Source organism: Zonotrichia leucophrys, chromosome 3, assembly GCF_028769735.1.
Source record: "Zonotrichia leucophrys gambelii isolate GWCS_2022_RI chromosome 3, RI_Zleu_2.0, whole genome shotgun sequence".
NCBI lineage: Eukaryota > Metazoa > Chordata > Aves > Passeriformes > Passerellidae > Zonotrichia > Zonotrichia leucophrys.
The window spans coordinates 106,303,078-106,322,070 of record NC_088172.1 but is presented as its reverse complement, the minus strand read 5'-3'; the positions used below and the strand labels follow the sequence as shown (position 1 = coordinate 106,322,070).

Here is an 18,993-nt window from a genome sequence, read left to right as displayed (position 1 = left end):
TAAAACCACAAGTGAAGAGGGATCCCCTCAGTTCAAACGCAGACAATAAAAGAAGAGGAGCTGCTTCCTTCTCCTTAATCCCTTTCGTCCTCATAAGCTCCATTTCTGCTCCTGGGGAAGCGGGGAGGGACTGGCAAGATGAAATTGCAAAGGGGAAGGACAAAATTCCCCACTCCAAACCCACACGGGCTCACCTGTTCGGCTGCTGCTCCCCGGCACAAAGATTCGTCCCTCGGCACCTCCTTTAAGCGATGCTTGGACGTATCCAAGCGCGAATCCAGGTGTTCCCGCCGACCCTGGGAGAAGCTCTCGCAGCCCTTCCGTGAGACAGCGCCGGGAGCGCCCCATAAACCCCTCCACTCAGCAGCTCCATGCAAAAGGGAGCTGAGGCATAGCCTCCCCTTAAAACAGCCTCGCCCCGGCAGGAGCCGGCCCCTCATCATCCTCACACTCACACCTGGGCTGCTCCGAGCCCCCCATCATCCTCACACTCGCACCTGGGCTGCTCCGAGCCCCCATCATATATTTGTCATATTTATATTCGCTTTTAGATTTAGAATTTATATTACTGTATAATATTTATTATATTGTATATTACATCTCTTCATGTTACTTACATAGATTTCCATTTCTACTTCTTTTTAAATTCATAGTTTAGTATTACATCTTTAGATTTTTATTACATATTTCTCTATGCCGATTTAGATTTCTATAGTACTTATATTATTTAAAATAAAACCCCTGCCTCTAACGAAAGAAAAACCAAAGACACCCCTTTATTTAAACCACACTTAAAATTTTAAAAATAATTTTTTTTGTCATAATTCTATTCACATTTACATTTGTAATTTTCATTTATTATATTTATAGATATCTTATAGATTGGAGAGAATACCTTTTTATATAATAATAGATATATTCTTTTTACACAACATATTTCTTTTACTTATATTTACGTATATTAAATATTTATCGATATCGATATATATAGGATATAATTGGATTTCTATTTTTATACCTTTTATGAAATCTCCAGCCTATACCCCAATAAAAGCCAAACAATCCCCAATTTATTTAAACTATATTTAAACATAAATCCTGTCACGGCTGCATTGCACAGCAGTGCCCCGAGCTAATCTGACACTTGTTCATCTCCTGTACCTGAGACTGAACCCGCTCACCTTGATCGCACCTGGCAAAACCATTTTCGTACCTTTTCCTGGCATTTCTTGGGGTTTTCTCTTGCATTTTTGTGCCTCTATTGCCTCTCTTTCTTGCCTTCTTTCTTGGGGCTTTTCCTCCCTTTTTCCTTGACTTTTTCTGGCATTTCTTGGGTTCTTGTCTCCGTTTCTTCTTGCCCATCTTGGGATTATTTTTTCTGTTTTCTTTTATCGGGGTTTTTCTCGTCCATCTTGTTTTATTTTTTCTCGTTTATTTCTTGCCCATCTTGGGGATTTTTTCTGTGTTTTTTCTTGCGCATCTCGAAGTCTTTATCCTTTTTTTTTTCTTTCTTCTTTTTTTTTTTTTTTTTTTTTCTTTTTTTCTTTTTTTCTTTTTTTTTTTTTTTTTTTTTTTTTTCCCTTGCTTTCTACTTGCCCTCCTTGGTTTTTTTTCTTTGGCCTGCCTGCCTTCCTTCCTTCCTGCCTTCCTATCCTTCTTTCTTTCTTCCTTTCAGTTCCATTCCTTATTTTCTTGTTTTCCTTTTCTTTCTTTCTTTCCCTGTATGTCTAATCTTGGTTTTCCTTTCTAGCTTTAGAATAAAAAAGCAGCAGTAGAAACTTTCAGGCTACCTGGGAGTAAAACAAAACTGCAAAACGAAAATGATGTAAAGAAAACTATTTATTCCCTGGGAGCCTGAAATTTTCTACTGCTGCACATGACATAGAGCTTTTATTCCTTCTTATAGAGAGTTGATATTTTATACTTACTTTATACAGCGCCCCCTGCCGTGTGCGCCGGCGCACTGCAGCCCCAGCGCTCCCTGCCGTCTGTCCCGGCGCACTGCAGGCACAGCGCCCCCTGCCGTGTGCCCCGGAGACCTGCAGGGAGAGCGCTGCGGCGTCGTTCGGTTCTGTTTAAAGAAACTCGGCTCAATTCGGCTTGGTTCGGCTCTTCGGCCCAACTCGGCACGCTTGGGCTAAACTCGGTCACATTCGGCGCATTGTCTAAATGCGGCCAGTGTCGGCTACCCTCGGCTATCGATTCCAGTCGGCTATCATCGGCTCTTGGTGTAAACTCGGCTGTTTTCGGCTACACTCGCTCTTCGGGTAAACTCGGCTGTTTTCGGCTACACTCGGCTCTTCGGGTAAACTCGGCTGTTTTCGGCTACACTCGGCTCTTCGGGTAAACTCGGCTGTTTTCGGCTACACTCGGCTCTTCGGGTAAACTCGGCTGTTTTCGGCCACACTCGGCTCTTCGGGTAAACTCGGCTATTTTCGGCCACACTCGGCTCTTCGGGTAAACTCGGCTATTTTCGGCCACACTCGGCTCTTCGGGTAAACTCGGCAATTTTCGGCCACACTCGGCTCTTCGGGTAAACTCGGCAATTTTCGGCCACACTCGGCTCTTCGGCTCAAGTCGGCTCTTTTCGGAACAATTCGGCCCGGCTCGGCTTGCTGAGGGCGGGAGAGCGGGCATGAGAGGACCCCGGCAAACAGAGGGCAGGTTTACCCAGATGCCTGTCGCCAACCCACAGAAATACGCCCGCTCGCGGCGCCGATGAGCCCACAGCATGTGTCGGCTACGCTTCAAACGCCACAGAAAAATCTGTCGGGCCGCCATGACGTCGGTGTTCCATGCAGGCAGTTCACTTACACCCACCGGGGTCCTCCACTTCCCCGCCATCTCGAGAAGGTCAACGAAAAGTCCGAGACACCCGCGACACGCCACTCCCACTCCCTGTCGGCGAAGGGCTGCAGTACCGCGCTCTGCCCACAAGGCGGCAGCACTGCCGCCCGCCCCAGCCGGGGGCGCAGCGCGCCTCGGGGCTGCGGGCAGCGAAGGCGGCAAAAAAGAACAGGGGCGACCCCAGCCAAAAACTGCTCTGAAATAAATGCCAAAAACCTGTCTTTTACCCGACCAGAACCAAACAAACCGCCTTGGTTTAAAATCCTATTAAAATCAATTTGATATTCCTATTTTTCGTATTTATATTCACATGCATATTTATAGTGGACATTGATGTAGCATGTAATTTATAAAATATATTCTGTGTATTCCTACTGTTTCTATTTATTTATATTTTGTGGTTTTAAAAAAATCTTTCTATATTTATTGTATATTTCTATGTTAAAAGCATGATAGAAATGTAATTTTAATTATTTAAAATAAAAATCCCATACTAACTAAACAAATACAAAAAAGCTCTATTCTTTTAAACTATATTGAAATATTTTTATATTTATAGCTTGCATGACTATATTCACATTTATATTTATAGTTTATATTTAAGCATTATATTAATCATGATATATAATATGTGTCCTATTCAAATAATAGAAATAAATTATTTTTTAAATTATGTACCATATCTACTGCTACAACTTATTTTATCTTATATTTTTAATTTTATATTAGCCTTTAGCTATTTATGATCTGTTTCTATACTTAGATTTCTACCTTTATATTATTTGTATTTATCATTTTTGTACTAAAACCCCTGCTTTTGCCAAATAAAAAACAAAACCCCCCTTTATGTTAAACTGCTTTAAAAAACTTATAGTATATCAATATGGTGTAATATATAACAAATGATAGATATGATAAACATAAATACATTTATATCAATTTTATATCTATTTCCTATAATACACTATAATAAGATATATACAGTATTACTTGTATTATGGATCTTATATGCAGATATTGATTTCTGTTATTTTGTATTTTAAATAATTTAACAATTCTCTCTATATTTGAAAGACATTTATATATTTATACTTTGGTTGCGATTTTTTCTGGGTGTTTTCCGGGTCTTTTCTTGCCCTTCTTGGAATTGTTTTTCTGGGTTTTCTCTGGGTTTTTTCTTGCCCATCTTGGGGGTTTTTTCTGGGTTTCTTCATGCCCATCTTCGGGTTTTTTTTCTGGGTTTTTTCTTGCCCGTCTTCGGGTTCTTTTCTGGGTTTTTTTCTTGCCCATCTTGTTGGGGTTTTTTTCTGGGTTTTTTCTTGCCCATCATCGTCTGTTTTACTGGGTTTTAAGCCAACATGGGTATATTCCATGTCAGTACATACAATATAACCCGGCTGAGGATTTTTTATTCTAACTTTAAAAATTAGTTGCAAAACCTGAAAAGCAAAAGTCATATACACAAGGTTAAATCCATTCAGCATGTGCCCACACATGCAGAGACGAGCAGACACAGACAGACACAGCCACGTGCTCTCACACACACTCTTGCCACTTACACGCTCGCTGCGGCCCTTACCTGAGACGCTGAAGAACGTGCTGTGACACATCTTCTGGCTGCTGCTCCTTGAAGTAAATGGCAGATCCTGGGGAAATCAGCAGCCTCGGGGACCTGTGAGACAACAGGAAGGGTCAACGAGTGGCTATCTGACAGCTAGGACTTGTCCCCACTCTGGACCGATAAACTTTCTACCCAAAATCCCACAAAAGACAGATGAAGAGTAAAATTTCTATAACTGTTCTACCGAACTGTGACTACGTGCCAGGGCAGGGCAGCTCTGATCGTAAGTGGTACAATATAAGTACATACAATATAGGCTGAGGTAAACAGTGCAAGTGTAAACAAAGCGTAAGTACACACAATATAAGGTGACACACTTACATACAGTATAAACCAACACAGGTACACACAATATAAACCAATATAGGTACATCCAATGTAAGTACATATAGTATAAACCAACATAGGTACATACAGTATAAGTACATACAGTATAAGCCAGCATAGGTACACACAACAGAGGTACATACAACATAAGCCAACATAGGCAGATACAATACAAGCCAGGACTTGAGATAACTCTCTGGAAGATGAATTCTTGAGCCCTGTACCCTTTGAGGAGATGGAACCTAAGGAACTGCTGCAGTCACCTAAGGAGGTGCATCTGAAAAAAAGTCAGGACAAAAGTCAAAGGGCTGCAGAATAACTTAAGTGCTCGGCTAAATTGGGCTGTAATCGGCTAAATTCGGCTATTGTCGGCTGCATTCGGCTGGATGCGCCTCTTCGGCGCGGCTCGGCTTTATTCGGCCGAACTCGGAGCCGCTCTGTGCCCTCGGCGCGGCTCGGCCCGCTTCGGCCGAACTCGGAGCCAATCCGTGCGTTCGGCAAGGCTCGGCTCGCTTCGGCCGAACTCGGAGCCGCTCTGTGCGCTCGGCGCGGCTCGGCTTCATTCAGCTGAACTCGGAGCCTCTCCGTGCGCTCGGCTCGCTTCGGCCGAACTCGGAGCCTCTCCGTGCGCTCGGCGCGGCGCGGCTCGGCTCGCTTCGGCCGAACTCGGAGCCGCTCTGTGCGCTCGGCGCGGCTCGGCCGAACTCGGAGCCGCTCTGTGCGCTCGGCGCGGCTCGGCTTCATTCGGCCGAACTCGGAGCCGCTCTGTGCGCTCGGCGCGGCTCGGCTCGGCTCGGCTCCCTGAGGGCGGGCAAGCGGCGCCGCCTCACGTTAAACGCGCCCGGCTCGGGGCTCTCCTGCTGCCGCGTCCCGCGGGCGGCCCGCCCATCGCACGGACACGACCGGGAGCGCGGGGCGGCACAGGGGCTCATTAGGCGGTGACCGCACTCGCGCTAATTAGCGCGCACGAGAGCAGCGGGCTCGGTTCGCCTGAGCTCGGCTCCGTTCAGGCAGCCTCGCAAGCCTGGCCTCGGTTCGCTCGAGGCCGTCAGGTTCGGCCGGTCTCGCCTTGCTTCGGCTGAGCTCGTTCCATTCGGCCGAAGGAGGCGTCGTTCGCTCGTGTTTTTACAAATATCTTTCTCTATAGATTGTATATTTCTATATTTAGATTTATACTTCTATAATACTTCTATTATTCCAAATAAAAACCCCGTCTCTAAGCAAATAAATACAAAAAACCACCTTCTTTTAAACGAGATTGAAATATTTTTATACTTAGTATAGTTATATTCCCATTTATATTTATAGTTTCTTTTGATGCAGTGTATTAATAATTATATATAATATATGTAAAGTTCTAGAAATGTATTTAAATTATTATTTATATTATGTGTCATATCTACTGCTACAACTAATTTTTTCTTGTTTTTAAATTTTATATATATATCTGTATTTATTTATTACATATTCCTATACTTAGATTTCTACATTTATATTGTTTGTATTTATAATTTTTATAATCAAAACCCTGCCTATTGACAAATAAAAAAACCCCGCTTTATTTAGCTATTTTAAAAAATATTTTCATGATGATAATTTTCATGTTTATATTTATAATTTATTCTATATTACATGAGAACACACCTGCTCCTGCACCCCAGTGGGGCTTCCTCTCCTGGGGACCTTGGGGTGCCCCAATGGCATCAGAGCCCCGAGTCTTCACTCCCCTCTCCTCTATTTAGAAACTACACTGGAACTTTTTTCTGGAAACAAAGACATTACCTAAATCCTCTCCCCTTGTCCCAGACAGATAGATATTCAGTTATTAGTTGGCTGGGCAGCAGTTTCTTAAATAGAATGATAAACAAGATGTGAACATTTTAGCTACAAGCAAATAGGCAAATCTGACCAAGGTACCGATGGCCAGCCACTGAAGTTATTTTGAAGCAATTTTTTAAACAATAAAATACTGCTACCACAAAAATAAAGCAAAAAGCTAACTACTGGCTAAGAAAAAATTAACTTTTGACAGCAACAACATTCCAACCACACAGGCTTTTTCCCAACATCATACCTTATAACTACCTCTCTTGGGAATTCTCATCATGTATCCCAAAAAGAATAAATACCTTAGAGCGTCCTAAAGCAAAAAGTAGCACACATGAGCTCCTCACACTCCAGCGCAGCGTGCACTGAGTCTGCAACAAATTCTGCTCATTGAGGGTCTGCAAACAAAGGTTCAACTGATGAATTGAACTGATTTTGTAGGGATGTTTTCTAAGCACAGAAGCACAACAAAGAACAAGCAGAAACAATTCTTTAAAAAATCTGCAAGTTTTATTTAGCATATATGCGACTGATTTCCACCCTGTGGCTTCTCACTTTGATTTGTCTGTAGGTTCAGGAAGATGACAATGCACACTCTGCCTTCCCTGAGCCCCCCACAGCAGCTGAGCGCTGCTCCGTGTGCTCAGATCGTCAGGAACTGGATTACACGTACCCGGACGGACTGGAACTGCTCTGCTGCAGATTCAGGAGACGACGGCAGAGAGGGGCTGGCCGAGGCGTCGTCCGAATTCCATTTCTGTGTGACGAGAAGCGGTTTGTTCCCAACAGCTGCAACATCCCCGGCTCGCTTCCGTGGTGAGTACCGATGGCACACAGCCCGAGGAAATCGTGTTCTACGCTCTAAGTGGTTGGGACAGGGTCTGATATTTTGTTTTGTATCTGTATGACGATTAGTACGACAGGGCTCTGAGGGATGACATGACAACACAGTATTAAAAACTCCTCGATAGGATTACATCGACTTCTAGGAAAAGACAAAAGCCTATCACCCTTCTGAAATCTACTTTTAATCCAAAGCACGGGGATTGTCAGTATACTGCACCTTCCAGCTTTTCAAAGCAGCTTACTTCTGAAGACCAGGAAACATTGATTTCTACAGAAACAATGGGCAACCCCCAGGCTAATTTAAGCACTACTCTTTAATAGGGGATCTGCCAGCGTGCCAGTCCAGCTTCAAGTGTGCTTTATTTCAGTCTAACATCCCCACAAAATTCTTCTCACATCTCCCAACACTGAAATCTTATTTTTCCCTAAAGCTTCTCATCGTTAGCAATTTCAAAGTAACATAGTTTCTTTTTACAACATTCAAAAATGTCATGCTGGACTGTGCTAGAGAGTAATCTGCAAATATAAGCTTAGCAAAGATTGAATTGACTTGTCCAGAGAAAAAACCTACAAGTGAACACCCACACCTGCCTACAAAGAGCTAACAAGCCCCTGGCAGCTACCAGCATCAAAGCACAGTGGATGTTTCTAACAGAGGGTAAGGATAACAATACCACCTTTTGTTCTCTCCAGCTTGTTTTCCCTGCAGTCATATTTGCTTCTTATGATTTTTTAGGGATATCAGGTATTGGTTGTGCAGGGTTACGCACTGCGGAGGGATCTCTCGGTGATGCGGCCATGCCCAGCTCCTCAAGTTCCGGCAGAGGGAGAGACGCGGAAGGATGCATGCAAGGCGCTGCAGTTTTTGCCCGCTGTGGTGCTGTGTATAGACCCGGTGGTGGTGGAAGCGGCATGCCAGGGCAATGGGATGCCAGCTGTGGGCAGACAGCGGCATGCAGTGGCTCTGAAGTGGGAGGCTGCGGTGGAGAAGGCGTGGCTCGGCCCGCCATGCGGCGGCAGCGGCAGGAGCGAGAAAGCTACAACGGGCAGTGGCAGGGCGGCCTTGTCAGCAGGACATGATCCCGGGGGAGTGGCGGGAGGCGGCTGGAGGGCGGCGTGCAGCCGCCAAGAGCTGAGGTGGCTGCTGGCCCGGCCGGCAGGTTCGGCGCTGGTGGGGGACCGGGCTGGAGTGGCGGCAGCGTGGCAGAGGCCCAGCCAGCGGTTTATCGTGGAGCCGGTATGGGGTGGCTGAGCGGGCTGGGGCGCCCCGGTCTCAGCGCAAGTGGTGTTGTGCCAAGAGCAGGGGATTGCACCAGAACACCGGCAAGGACGGGGTCAGCCCTGAGTGTCTGCCCTGCCGCGGGCCTCGTGGGCAGCTCGGGGTGGGCTGAACGCCCGGGAAGGGGGGGCAGGGTTCCCGCAGCAATGAACATAGGGTGCTCTGGGGAGGCAGTGTGACCGCGCCAGGCACGCTCGGCACCGCAGAGGCGAGAACGGCAGAGCCGGGACTGGAGAGATGCAGTGGCAGCAACGGGACTTGGGGCAGCAACAGCCCTGCTGTGTCGGCTAAGGGGGCGAGGGAGACGGGGGTGAAGCAGCAGTGGCTGCACTCACGAGGGGCGGGAGGAAGTGGTGGGGGCGGAGGCACGGTGACGTAGGTAGGCGGGATTGAGCGGTGGGACAAGCAGGGGGCGGGGCAGCAGCGACCAACGGGCAGGCAAAGGTGGAAGTGGTGGGATCACCCATAGGGTGGGACCGCGGGGGGCGGGGCCACAGTGACGCTGGCGGGAGGAATTGAGCGGCGGGGCCCGCGGGGGTGGGGGAGCAGCAAGAAACGGCATGGGAATGGCAGGAGTGGTGGGAGTCGCACTTTATGGCGCCTTTTACGACAGTCACGCATTACGGCACCTTTTACGACAGTCGCGCTTTACGGCACCTTTTACGACAGTCGCGCTTTACGGCCGTATTTACGACAGTCGCGCTTTACGGCGCCTTTTACGACAGTCGCGCTTTACAGCACCTTTTACGACAGTCGCGCTTTACGGCCGTATTTACGACAGTCGCGCTTTACGGCGCCTTTTACGACAGTCGCGCTTTACGGCCGTCTTTACGACGGTCGCGTTTTACAGCAGTCTTTACGACAGTCGCGCTTTACGGCGCCTTTTACAACAGTCGCGCTTTACGGCCGTCTTTACGGCACCTTTTACGACAGTCGCGCTTTACGGCCGTCTTTACGACAGTCGCGCTTTACGGCCTTTTACGACAGTCGCGCTTTACGGCCGTCTCTATGACAGTCGCGCTTTACGGCGCCTTTTACGACAGTCGCGCTTTACGGCGCCTTTTGCGACGGTCGCGCTTTACGGCGCCTTTTACGACAGTCGCGCTTTACGGCCGTCTTTACGACGGTCGCGCTTTACGGCGCCTTTTGCGACGGTCGCGCTTTACGGCGCCTTTTGCGACGGTCGCGCTTTACGGCGCCTTTTACGACAGTCGCGCTTTACGGCCGCTTTTACGACAGTCGCGCTTTACGGCACCTTTTACGACAGGTTTTTTTCGCCCATCTTGGGGTTTTTCCTGGTTTTTTCTTGCCAGTCTTCGGGGTTTTGTTCTAAGTTTTTTACTGGTTTTTTCTTGCCCATCTTGGGCTTTTTTCCCTGGGATTTTTTCTGCTTATTTCTTGCCCTTTTTGGGGTTTTTTTCCCTGGTTTTTTTTTTCCCTTTTTATTTTCTGAGTTGTTTCTGGTCCATCTTGGGGTTTTTTTCCGGGATTTTTTGGGCTTTTTTTTGCTTTTCATCTTGTCCATCTTGGGGTTTTTTTCTGTGATTTTTCTGGGGTTTTTGTTGTTTTTTTCTTGTCCGTCTTGGGGGCTTTTTCTGGGTTTTTTTCTTGCCCATCTTGGGGGTTTTTTTCTGTGTTTTTCTTGCCCATCTTGGGGTTTTTAAGGTTTTTTTTCTGGGTTTGGTCTTGCCCATCTTGAGGTTTTTTTTCTGGGATACTTCTGGGTTTTTTCTTGATTTTTTCTTGACCATCTTGAGGTTTTTTCCTGGGTTTTTGTGTGGGTTTGTTGTTGCCCATCTTGGGTGTTTTCTGCTTTTTTTTCTGGGTTTTTCTTGCCCATCTTGGTTCTGGTCGAGTAAAAACCCAGAAAAATACCCCAAGATGGGTTTTTTAACTGGGTTTTTTGGGGTCTTTTCTAGCCTAAGGAAAAAAAAAAACAGGCGGGGTGGGGGGGGGAAGGCGGCTGGGGATTTTTTTATTCTAAATTTAAAAATGAGTTGCAAAACCTGAAAAGCAAAAGTCATATGATGACTGGATTTAACCTTGTGTATGTGCCCACACATGCAGAGACGAGCAGACACAGACAGACACAGCCACGTGCCCTCACACATGCTCACACACCCTTTTGACTTACATGCTCGCTGCGGCCCTTACCTGAGACAGTGAAGAACGTGCTGTGACACATCTTCTGGCTGCTGCTCCTTGACGTAAATGGCAGATCCTGGGAAAATCAGCAGCCTCGGCGCCCTGTGAGAGGACAGGAAGTGGCTAAAGAGTGGCTAGGACTTGACCCCACTCTGGACCAATAAATTTTCTACCCAAAATCTCACAAAAGACAGATGAACAGTAAAGTTTTTATAACTGTTCTACCTAACTGTGACTACGTGCCAGGGCAGGGCAGCTCTGATCGTAAGTGGTACAATAAAAGTACACACAATATAGGCTGAGGTAAACAGTGCAAGTGTAAACAGAGCGTAAGTATACACAATATAGGGTAACGCACTTACATGCTGTGTAAGTACACACAGTACAAGCCAACATAGGTACACAGAATGTGAGTACACACAGTATAATCCAACATAGGCACACACGGTATAGGTACATACAACACAAGCCAGGACTGGAGATAACTTCTGGAAGATGTATTATTGACCCTTACACACTTTGAGAAGATGGAACAGATAGAACCACTGCAGTCACCTGAGGAGGCGCATCTGAAAGAAAGGACAAAAGTCAAAGGGCAGCAGGATAGCTTAAGAGCTCCAGATATCCTGTGTCCATCTACAAATCCCATCTAGAGTCCAACTACACCCCACATTACACATTCCAAGTACCCGGGCCCTCTCCTATTGCACCAGGCTATGCGGCAGGGCAGAGCAGCCCCGGCACAAATGTGTGCTGACACCCGTGACACAGGACAGACAGGACAGGACACACAACGGGGACACAACAGGAACAGAAATCTCTTGGCAAGGAAAATGGCTGCAAGGACTGAGAGAATGCAAAAGGAGATGACTGAGTTCAAACTGACGGTGAGCTGATGAGGCTCAGAGAACACTGGAGGAAGAAGATGCTAACTGAATGATTGATTCCAAGAACTGCAAAGATGGATGCCTGAAATTACTACAGTCAGAATCCTCTACCTACCATCACATTCTTTCAAGCCCTAATCCACCATAATGGATCCAGATGGGGCACAGCTGTCCGTACAGCTCAGAACAAGACCTGAAAAGACATCTGACTGGATGCTTCCAAAGAGAGAACTTTTGACTGGGGAGCTCAGACAGGTATCAGAATCGCATCTCTGGCCTGGGTGCCAGGCCAAGGAATGAAGAGATCACCGATGCTAAAAAGGATGCCGAGGTTTCTGACAGGCCCCTCAATGTGCTAAGGTAAAAGACAGGAGATACACAAACAACACATAATGCACAATAGACAAGTGACACCAGACACACCGGGACTGCTCTGCCCTGAACACCTCAGCACTGTGATCAAAAGTGAGACTTGGCTTTTATGGGGCCTAAGGGGCCACTTCATGGATACCCCCCACCTCCAAATTGGACTCAAAAACCCCTCCCAGTAATTCCCAAACCAGCACCCTGCTTTCATCCCCTCTGTGGGTCATAGCCCTCTACTTATCTCTCAGACATCTGGGGATGCCAGTCCGTGTCAGGTACAAAGAAAGGCCACCTCGTCAGCTGGGAAGGTCCTGCTGTCACCAGGCTGGTGTCTCTCAGACAGCTAGATTAAAGAGAACCAAACATCAGTGCCTGATCTTGGCACCACATCGGCCAAAACCCCACCAGTCTGCTACTCACCGTGCTCCTAGGAATGCCCGGCACCTGCTAACTCTGACCCTCTGCCATGGATGCAATGCATCTGCACCTGAAAGAAAGTTAGAACATGTGTCAAACACCACCAGGATAACTCACAAGCTGCAAACACCTTAGGTCCATCTAGGAATAGCATCTAGAGCCCAAGTACAGCCCACATTACAAATTTCAACTCCCTAGGCTTGTCCCATTGCAGCTGGCCATGCGGCAGGGCAGAACAGCTCTGGCACCCATATGTGTGCAGACACCCGTGACACAGAACGTGACAAACGGGGACATCAAACACGACACATCATGCTTGTGGTGAGGGCCTCGAGGGAAGAAGGCAAAAGGGACCCCAAAGACACACTAGGTAACATGGCACACCGGAAACCACGACACAAACCAGAGCTGTTCTGCACTGCCCGCCTGAAAGCTGCCATCAAAAGTAGAGCCTCTCCCTTTAGCTGTCCTAAGAGGCCCTTAGGGAAGATTGCTTCTCCCTCAGCTAATTTTGAAATACGCCCCAAGAACTCCCAATCTGCTACGCCCCCATCTCCAGGCCGTGGCTCCCAACTTATCTTTTGGATGATCGGTGATGGGAATCCACGTTGCACCTGAAATGAGTCTGCTTCAGAGGGCCTCGTGATGGCCTGTGAGCCTCTCGGTCAGCTACAATAAAGAAAACCAAAACCAATGTGTGAGTCTAGAGTTTTGTGGGCCAAATCCCTGTAAGGCAGCTACTTGCCCTCTCCTGAGTGTGCCTGGCTCCTTCAGGCTCCAGCTTCATCCTGATTCCAAGGCTGTGGCCTTTATTAGGGGTGGCACCTGGGTTAGAGAAAGGCAAAGTTAAATGGCATTCCTGTGAGTGCAGTGGATGACTCTGTGTGCTCTAAGACATGGGAATGCCTCTGCTAGAAGCCTTGTGGGGGGGGCCTCAAATAAACAAATAAACACCCTTTCTCACCCTGCTGCCTGCAAACCCCCTCCCAAGAACTCCTAACTGGATACCTGCTCACCCTCCCTCTCCCACGCACAATCCTCAACTCAACTGAAGCCTCAATCTCAAACATCATCCTTGACACTGGGCAGATCCCTCTTGAGACACGATGAATCTGATGAAAAAAGTGTTGTTCTTGAGAGCTGAGCAATAACAACCACTTCTCCCCACTGCTCACCTTGACTGCTAATATTCAGATTCACTTCCTAAAAAGAAAGACAAAGAACAGAGCTCTAACAGAGTCACCATGTACACTTCTGCTGCACAGACAAATGGGGCCTCACCTGCTCGGGGGAATCCCCTCACACGGGATGGGGCCCTCTGGCCCAGATTTAACCCATGAGAATCTGAAAAAAATGTTAGGACAAGAGTCACACTGTTGCAGGACAACTGAAGAGCTCCAGATATCCTGTGTCCATCCACAAGTCCCATCTAGAGTCCAACTACACCCCACAGTACAAATTCCAAGTCCCCGGGACTTCTCCTATTGCAGCTGGCCATGTGGCAGGGCAGAACAGCTCTGGCACCCATATGTGTGCAGACACCCGTGACACAGAACGTGACAAACGGGGACATCAAACACGACACATCATGCTTGTGGTGAGGGCCTCGAGGGAAGAAGGCAAAAGGGACCCCAAAGACACACTAGGTAACACGGCACACCGGAAACCACGACACAAACCAGAGCTGTTCTGCACTGCCCACCTGAAAGCTGCCATCAAAAGTAGAGCCTCTCCCTTTAGCTGTCCTAAGAGGCCCTTGGAGGAGTTTGCTTTTCCCTTTGCTAATTTTTAAAATATGCCCCAAGAACTACCAACCCACTATTCTCTCATCTCCAGGCCGTGGGCCCCAAATTATCTTTTGGATGATCGATGATGTGGACCCACGTTGCACCTGAAATGAGTCTGCCTTGAAGGGCCTTGTGATGGCCTTTGAGCCTCTTGGTCAGCTACAATAAAGCTGACCAATAAAAACCAAAACCAAAGTGTGAGTCTAGAGTTTTGTGGGCCAAATCCCTGTAAGGCAGCTACTTGCCCTCTCCTGAGTGTGCCTGGCTCCTTCAGGCTCCAGCTTCATCCTGATTCCAAGGCTGTGGCCTTTATTAGGGGTGGCACCTGGGTTAGAGAAAGGCAAAGTTAAATGGCATTCCTGTGAGTGCAGTGGATGACTCTGTGTGCTCTAAGACATGGGAATGCCTCTGCTAGGCTTCTGAGAAGCCTTGGGGGGGCAAGCACTCAAATAAAGAAACAAACACCCTTTCTCACCCTGCTGCCTTCAAACCTCCCCCCAACCACAATAACTCCTAACTGGATACCTGCTCACCCTCCCTCTCCCACTCACAATCCTCAACTCACCTGAAGCCTCAATCTCAAACATCATCTTGGACACTGGGCAGATCCCTCTTATGACATGATGAATCTGCTGAAAATTTGTTGTGCTTGACACAGCTTGGAATGTCAGGGAATTGCACTCCTCAATTAAAAAAAAAATAACCCGAAGTAAAACCCCAAAAAACCAAAAAACAATCCCAAGAACAAACAAACAAACAAAAAAACCCAAAACACACCAAAACAAAAAAAAAAATCAAAAACACCTAAATCCCCACAAAAACAAAAAGAAAACACAGAAACCACCAAAAAATCAAAAAAAGCAAGGAAATCCAACAAAAAACCGCAAAAAGAAAACCAAAAAAACCAAAAATTCCACCAAAAAAATCCAACCAAAAAAAACCAGAGCAAAACCAAAAATTACCAAAGCACCTTACCACTCCTAAACACAAAACCCAAAATCACAAACCTAAATATTCCCTGTATTCCATGCTGTTTTCTTCACAGTCTCTTCTAAGCCTCTGGTGCTTTAGATGCCCAGAAACACCTGCTGGAAACAAGCTGAGATGAGCTGAAAGAGCCTCTTCACTGAAATGAAAGGAGAGCTCTTACCCCAGCACATCCCAGAGAGGGAATGAAGCCCCTCGGCCAAGGCTGGGGTTAATATACCCCCGATTGTGCCCGCCTCTCGTTCCCATGGCACCCAGGAAAAGGGAGGGGGCAAATCCTACCAGGTATAAAAGCCCTCAGAACAGCTGCAACTGTTTGGCCTCTCTGACTCAGATTCAAGGGCAGTAAAGGGCTTGTTATAGAAGAAAACTCTTCACAAAAATAACAGTGCTTTCTTTTTTGCAACTATTTGGAGCAGAAGAACAGAAAACTGGCAAAATATAAAACTTTGTGGTAAGGTTACATAGCTAGATAAATTGGGTAATTGGGTAATTTGCTGTTACCTTACATAATTATTCTGTGTTTAACAAAAGCCATCTAATAAATTCACACTCAAAACTCCAGCAGCCCAGCTGGCCCTACCAAATCTGTATGTTTATGCATACAGTAAACAAAACCAAAACCCCAGTAATACCCATCAGAAGTCTATGAAAGAAACCTATAGAAATCAATCCTGTCTCAAATACAAACCAACCCATCCAGAAAGTTAGTTCACTCAAAAAACAACTTACACTGAGTTAATAATACCAAGAAATAAAACAACACACCATATACCACCAATGAATATAATAGTCAGGTAAAGAAAAACTACATTTTTTTTTCTTTTTTTTATTTAAACTAACTTCTTTTATTAGCTAGAACAAAAGATTTTGCCAGGCCTGTAACAACAACAACTTCTTTTTCTTCTTCACCTTCTGAAATGTCCCTTCTCACTCCCAAATTCCTTTCAACTCCTGAGTTTACATCCAAGCAAAAAGCAAAATTCGTGCGCTCGCGCGTTCGATGCTCCTGTCAGATTCTCTGCTTCCCTCCACATCTTCTTACACTTTCAGCCTTCACGCCGTCCTGCCGTGATGAGTCTGACAGAAGAACTGGCACATGTTAACAGAGGATTTCCCTCCCTCTCTCCCTCCCTCCGGTTTCCTCAGCACATTTCAATCCATCCCAAGCCTGCAATGATGCAGGCTCACAGCAAGCATGCAGCAGCTCAGGCTTACTGGGCTCCAGGGCTCTGTGCCTTAGATAGCCGAGGAAACTTCTGATGAGCCTCCGTTCCAATAAACTGGGATGCAAACTCACCTCCATCTCAGAGCCTCAGTGACCTCGGCCAGCCCCTTCCTCACTTCCCTGGGTCACAATGACTTCCAGGCAGAAGGATGCAAAGCAGGCTTTTGTCTTTTCTCTGAAGTGCCAACAGGTAAAATATGTAGGCTTTGACATAACTGATTACCCTCTCTTTGCACTCTCCCAAGGACAGTTTTAAAGAAAAGATAGAAGATTGCTGCTAAATCCATATGGGATAAGGAGGAAAGCAGCAAGGATCCCAGGCCAGCAGCGTGCCCAGGCAGTGTCACGTCCCTGCCACCCTGTGACAAGGCACACAGCTGCAAAGCCCCAAAGCCTGCAGGCCCTGGAGCTGCCACACGGATGGACCTGGTTCCCTTCCCGGGTGCCCAGAGGGAAACCTGAGGGCAGGTGTCCACCCCGAGGCTGCACCCAGAGCCCCGGGCAGGGATGGAGTCCCTGACTGCCCTCTGGGGACGAGACCCTCCCTGCAGGCGACACTGCCTTGTCCTCTCCCTCCCTGTGGGACAGGGACCTCCAGGCTCTATGACCAGCCTCCTTCCGTCAGCATCCAGGTGCTGTGTTAGAGCCACAGGGGTTGAGGCTTTCCAGAACCATAGCGTCCTTTAGGCTGCAAAAGCCTTCTAAGGTCATCAAGCCCGGCTGCTGTCCCAGCACTGCCAAGCCCCCACCCCAATCAGGTCCCTAAACACCACATCTTGCCATGCTTTAAATGTCTCCAGCAATGGGGACTGCCCTGGGCAGCCTGCTCCTATGCCTGACCACCCTTTCAGTGAAGAAATTGGTCCTCAAAGCCAATCTAAGCCTTCCCTGCTGCAACTTGAGGCCATTTCCTTTCGTCACCTCACTTCTTACTGGGGAGATCTTGGTACTTAAACCTTACCTGCTCCTTCCCTAGGAGGTCTCTGGCTTGGCTGGATGAGAGGAGAAACACTCCCACCACAGGAATGGCAGCTCAGCAGGTCCCACACCAAGGCAGGGTGCAGGCAGGGAGCAGCTGTCCTCACCACAGCTCGCGGGTCAGCTCTCAGAGATTGGCTCTGCTCTTCCTCCCGGGCAGATCTCTGCTCAGTGCTTCAGAACTGGCTGTCTGGAGGAAGGGGAAAAAACAGGTTAGCCAAGAATTTTATCCCGACTTATCTGATGTCTTTGCCCGCTTTGCCTCCTCCTGACTTCCTCCTGCTAAGAAAACAGCTGCCTTTGGACTTCTAGGGGGAACTTTCACGTAATGCTTATAGACAAGGAACTACAGAAAAGTGCCTCATTTTTAAAGACTCAGCCAAGCAGACAGATAACTGCAGCTTCTCCATCCCCACTGCCTGCAGAGCTGGCAGGCACCAGGCCAGCTCTGCTCCTGCTTCAAGCTGTTCCCAACTCTGCCAGAAGAACTGAAGGCTGCTCTGGCGTTCCATTGCTCCGCTTCTCCCAAAAAAGATCCGTCAGCGCCGATATCCCTCCACGGGAAGGGCTCTTCTGTCTCACACACTCGGTGACACGAGGCTACGCGAAGCTGCAGCAGCCTCTGCTCCACGTGGGAAGGGCTTTCTTCCTCCTCTGGCACCTGGCTGGCACAGCTTGCTCAGAGATGCTGGGGCTGCCCCATCCCTGGAAGTGTTCCAGGCCCATTGGTGCTCTGGGATCAGGCTCAGAGCAACCTGGTCTATGGAACCATGTCCCTGCCCACGGCAGCAGGCTTGGAATGAGGTGATCTTTAGAGCCCCTTCCAACCTGAATTATTCCATGATTCTATCAACTCAAAACACTAGGGGAATACATCTGTAAAGGTCACTAAATACATAAAAGCATCTCCCCATCAGCAAATTTTTGAATGAAAAGTATATCTACAAACAGGGAGAAATATTCTATGTATTTGCTCTTGCTACCTTTCAGGTGTGATTTTAGCTATCACTTCAAGTTTTAAAATATTTTCTTTTAAAATAATAAGCAGTGCTCAAATTTCAGCACTTTTACACTATTGCAGAAGTAAAAATTGCTGAGAGTCAGGCCGTTTCATTCTTTATGGAGCAGAGCCATCATGACAGAATTTCTGGGACAGAAATTTTACAGGATGTCACTCCACAGAGAGCATCAAATTCCATATCAGCTGGCAGTTCAGCTCCTCCACATCAGAAAGCTAAACTAGGACAAGTGAAGCCTCGGGCTTCACGAATGGCAAGGCACTAAGAGACACACCTTAATAATATCATTACAATTTCCACAGATCTGTCACCTGATCTGTGACAGCACAGCGCCCTGGCCGAGAGGAAGGTGACTCTGCCCAGGACAGGGGTGGAACTAGGTCGTTTTCAAGGCCTCTTCCACCCCAAACTATTCTGTGGTGTGATGAAACA

The 18,993-nt window shown here is 47.3% G+C and overlaps 2 long non-coding RNA genes across 4 annotated transcripts; both read right to left on the bottom strand.

Moving 5' to 3' along the window:
• Positions 1 to 3,911: 3,911 nt before the first annotated feature.
• Positions 3,912 to 13,232, bottom strand: LOC135446201 (uncharacterized). 3 transcript variants are annotated; one of them, XR_010439703.1, is made up of 5 exons: positions 13,177 to 13,232; positions 12,566 to 12,632; positions 11,354 to 12,488; positions 4,427 to 4,519; positions 3,912 to 4,286 (listed from the first exon to the last, which is right to left on the bottom strand). It is a non-coding gene; the product is annotated as an uncharacterized LOC135446201 (long non-coding RNA). The 3 variants fall into 3 exon arrangements; XR_010439702.1 differs by lacking the exon at positions 13,177 to 13,232 and having other exon boundaries at positions 12,566 to 12,750; XR_010439704.1 differs by lacking the exon at positions 13,177 to 13,232 and having other exon boundaries at positions 11,407 to 12,488; positions 12,566 to 12,750.
• A 1,316-nt stretch (positions 13,233 to 14,548) lies between these two features.
• On the bottom strand, positions 14,549 to 15,494 carry LOC135445063 (uncharacterized). The gene is made up of 3 exons (XR_010439456.1): positions 15,357 to 15,494; positions 14,915 to 14,978; positions 14,549 to 14,674 (listed from the first exon to the last, which is right to left on the bottom strand). It is a non-coding gene; the product is annotated as an uncharacterized LOC135445063 (long non-coding RNA).
• Between the last annotated feature and the right edge of the window lie 3,499 nt (positions 15,495 to 18,993).